The 4692-nt window shown below is 54.8% G+C and overlaps 1 pseudogene; it reads right to left on the reverse strand.

Moving 5' to 3' along the window:
- Positions 1 to 3737: 3737 nt before the first annotated feature.
- On the reverse strand, positions 3738 to 4489 carry LOC115120296 (hatching enzyme 1.2-like; annotated as a pseudogene).
- Positions 4490 to 4692: the final 203 nt, after the last annotated feature.

The following is a 4692-nucleotide window of genomic DNA, read 5'->3' on the forward strand; positions in this document are numbered from 1 at the left end:
AGACTAGAACCAGGCTATCGCCAGACTAGAGCCAGGCTACCGTCAGACTAGAACCAGGCTACCAGCAGGCTAGAACCAGGCTACCAGCAGGCTAGAACCAGGCTACTGGCAGGCTAGAACCAGGCTACTGCCAGGCTAGAATCAGGTTACCACCAGGCTAGAACCAGGCTAACAGCATGCTAGAACCAGGCTACTACCAGGCTAGAACCAAGCTACCAGCAGGGTAGAACCATGCTACTAGCAGGCTAGAACCAGTCTACCGCCAGGCTGGAACCAGGCTACCAGCAGGCTAGAACCAGGTTACCACCAGACTAGAACCAGACTATCTGCAGACTAGAACCAGGCTACCAGCAGGCTAGAACCAGGCTACCACCAGGCTAGAACCAAGCTACCAGCAGGCTAGAACCATGCTACCAGCAGGCAAGAACCAAGCTACCTGCAGGCTAGAACCAGGCTACCGCCAGATTAGAACTAGGCTACCTGCAGACTGGAACCAGGCTACCTGCAGACTGGAACCAGGCTACCAGCAGACTAGAGCCAAGCTACTGCCAGGCTAGAACCAGGCTACTACCAGGCTAGAACCAAGCTACCAGCAGGCTGGAACCAGGCTACCAGCAGGCTAGAACCAGGTTACCACCAGACTAGAACCAGACTATCTGCAGACTAGAACCAGGCTACCAGCAGACTAGAACCAAGCTACCAGCAGGCTAGAACCATGCTACCAGCAGGCTAGAACCAAGCTACCTGCAGGCTAGAACCAGGCTACCGCCAGATTAGAACTAGGCTACCTGCAGACTGGAACCAGGCTACCAGCAGACTAGAACCAAGCTACTGCCAGGCTAGAACCAGGCTACTACCAGGCTAGAACCAAGCTACCAGCAGGCTATAACCAGTCTACCGCCAGGCTGGAACCAGGCTACCAGCAGGCTAGAACCAGGTTACCACCAGACTAGAACCAGGCTACCTGCAGGCTTAAACCAGGCTACCAGCAGACTAGAAGCCAAGCTACCAGCAGGCTAGAACCAGGCTACCACCAGGCTAGGAACCAAGCTACCAGCAGGCTAGAACCATGCTACCAGCAGGCTAGAACCAAGCTACCTGCCGGCTAGAACCAGGCTACCGCCAGGCTAGAACTAGGTTACCCCCAGACTAGATCCAGGTTACCAGCAGGCTAGAACTAGGTTACCCCCAGACTAGATCCAGGTTACCAGCAGGCTAGAACCAGGCTACCGGCAGACTAGAACCAGGTTACCAGCAGGCTAGAACCAGGCTACCGGCAGACTAGAACCAGGTTACCAGCAGACTAGAACCAGCTTACCGCCCGGCTAGAACCAGGCTACCGGCAGACTAGAACCAGGTTACCAGCAGGCTAGAACTAGCCTACCGCCAGGCTAGAACCAGGCTACCAGCAGGCTAGAACCAGGCTACCAGCAGGCTAGAACCAGGCTACCAGCAGGCTAGAACCAGGTTACCAGCAGGCTAGAACTAGCCTACCGCCCGGCACAGAACCGGGCTACCGGCAGACTAGAACCAGGCTACCCGGCAGGCTAGAACCAGGCTACGGCAGGCTAGAACCAAAGGCTACCAGCAGGCTAGAACCGAATACGGCGAGTAGAACCAGGCGACCGGCAGGCTAGAACCAGGCTACCCGGCAGGCTAGAACCAGGCTACCGGCAGGCTAGAACCAGGCTACCGGCAGGCTAGAACCAGGCTACCGGCAGACTAGAACCAGGCTACCGGCAGGCTAGGAACCAGGCTACCGGCAGGCTAGAACCAGGCTACCGCAGGCTAGAACCAAGCTACTGCTTGGCAGAACCAGGCTACTACCAGGCTAAGAACCAAGCTACCAGCAGGCTGGAACCAGGCTACCCAGCAGGCTAGAACCAGGTTACCACCAGACTAGAACCAGACTATCTGCAGACTAGAACTGGCTACAGCAGACCAGAGCCAAGCTACTGCCAGGCTAGAACCAGGCTACTACCAGGCTAGAACCAAGCTACCAGCAGGCTGGAACCAGGCTACCAGCAGGGCTAGAACCAGGTTACCACCAGACTAGAACCAGACTATCTGCAGACTAGAACCAGGCTACCAGCAGACTAGAACCAAGCTACCAGCAGGCAGAACCAGGCTACCACCAGGCTAGAACAAAGCTACCAGCAGGCTAGAACCATGCTACCCAGCAGGCTAGAACCAAGCTACCTGCAGGCTAGAACCAGGCTACCAGATTAGAGAACTAGGCTACCTGCAGACTGGAACCAGGCTACCAGCAGACTAGAACCAAGCTACTGCCAGGCTAGAACCAGGCTACTACCAGGCTAGAACCAAGCTACCAGCAGGCTATAACCAGTCTACCGCCAGGCTTGAACAGGCTACCAGCAGGCTAGAACCAGGTTACCACCAGACTAGAACCAGGCTACCTGCAGGCTTAAACCAGGCTACCAGCAGACCAGAACCAAGCTACCAGCAGGCTAGAACCAGGGCTACCACCAGGCTAGAACCAAGCTACCAGCAGGCTACAGAACCATGCTGCCAGCAGGCTAGAACCAAGCTACCTGCGCTAGAACCAGGCTACCGCCAGGCTAGAACTAGGTTACCCCCAGACTAGATCCAGGTTACCAGCAGGCTAGAACTAGGTTACCCCAGACTAGATCCAGGTTACCAGCAGGCTAGGAACCAGGCTACCGGCAGACTAAGAACCAGGTTACCAGCAGGCTAGAACCAGGCTATGGGCAGACTAGAACCAGGTTACCAGCAGGCTAGGAACTAGCTTGCCCGCCCGGCTAGAACCAGGCTACCGGCAGACTAGAACCAGGTTACCAGCAGGCTAGAACTAGCCTACCGCCAGGCTAGAACCAGGCTACCAGCAGGCTAGAACCAGGCTACCAGCAGGCTAGAACCAGGTTACCAGCAGGCTAGAATCCAGCCTACCGCCCGGCTAGAACCAGGCTACCGGCAGACTAGAACCAGGCTACCGGCAGGCTAGAACCAGGCTACCAGCAGGCTAGAACCAGGCTACCAGCAGGCTAGAACCAGGCTACCCAGCAGGCTAGAACCAGGCGACCAGCAGGCTAGAACCAGGCGACCAGCAGGCTAGAACCAGGCTACCGGCAGGCTAGAACCAGGCGACCGGCAGGCTAGAACCAGGCTACCGGCAGGCTAGAACCAGGCTACCGGCAGGCTAGAACCAGGCTACCGGGCAGACTAGAACCAGGCTACCGGCAGACTAGAACCAGGCTACCGGCAGGCTGGGAACCAGGCTACCGGCAGGCTAGAACCAGGCTACCGGCAGGCTAGAACCAGGCTACCGGCAGGCTAGGAACCAGGCTACCGGCAGGCTAGAACCAGGCTACCGCCAGGCTAGAACCAGGCTACCAGCAGGCTAGAACCAGGCTAGAACCAGGCTACAGCATCTTCCGGAAACATTGGAGGATACATTGTCAACATATATACAGCACCATAGTGTCATCAGAGAAACACGGAAGATTCAATAATGTTGTTTCAAATGCTTTTATTTCTATGTTTCAATCCAAAGTGATACAGAAAACCACATTGTTCTGTACTACAAAATATTTATTTCATCTAAATCCGATAAGGCAATAAGACATGAGAAGCCGTGAATTATTGTGAATAACACACGGCTGATGATTTGAATGAACAGGACACTGGATAATGTGTCAGATTGTATTGTAGACATCTTCACCTTTACTCTCCTCCTCCTGTGACTTGATGTCTTCCTCTCAGCAGCCGTAGAGTCTGATCCTCAGGGTGGTAATGGTGGTTGTCCCTGTCTCTGGCCGATGGACACGTCAGGGTTGGGGATGGGGGTGATGGTGTCCATCCCGTTGATAGAGAAGGCTGTTTTTCCATAGTGCATGACAGAGCTGTAGTCATAGGGAGTGTTCAGGTTGTTGGTGTTTTGTTTATCGATTATTGGCCATGTAAGAGTCGATGTTACTCCAGTTGATGGTGACGTACTGGTCACGGTCGCTCTGGTTTGTTCGTGCTGGAATCCCAGAGCGTGGAGGGTCTCGTGCTGAATGATGCCGAGAAACATGCAGCCAACGCTGTTAACAGAGACCGTCTGTTTCCCTCCAATTCTCCCGAGAGAAGAGTAGCAGCCGCTCAAACTCTCAAAGCTGATGTAGTCTTTCTGGTTGCCACGTGGCACAAAGCGAATGCAGGTCTTGCTGTGGAACGACTGGACGGCGTGCTCAATCTCCTTCATGTCGGAGGGAGTGAATCTGCTGTCTTCTATTGTGTAGGGCACTTCAATGTATCCGCTAGAGGCTTTCTTCCACAGGCAGCTGTTTCCTCCTTGCATGCACTGCATGGCGTTTCTGGTTCTTGGTACCACCAGGTCTCCCTCCATCAGCATCTCATCAGAGCCGTTATTAGCGGTCAGAATTCTCTCAGTGATGTCTACAGCCATTTGGGCCTGAGAGAGGCCCAGTACCAGCAGCAGGATGGTGAGAGAGGGGCTTTGCTCCATCTTCAGTGTGTGGACAGATTCTGGATGGCTCCTTTGGATCTGGCAGTGGACAGACTGGATGGCTCCTTGGATCTGGCAGTGGACCGACTCTGGATGGCTCCTTGGATCTGGCAGTGGACAGACTCTGGATGGCTCCTTGGATCTGGCAGTGGACAGACTCTGGATGGCTCCTTGGATCTGGCAGTGGACAGATTCTGGATGGC

The sequence above is a fragment of the Oncorhynchus nerka genome, unplaced genomic scaffold, assembly GCF_034236695.1.
Source record: "Oncorhynchus nerka isolate Pitt River unplaced genomic scaffold, Oner_Uvic_2.0 unplaced_scaffold_8917, whole genome shotgun sequence".
NCBI classification, from domain to species: Eukaryota; Metazoa; Chordata; class Actinopteri; order Salmoniformes; family Salmonidae; genus Oncorhynchus; species Oncorhynchus nerka.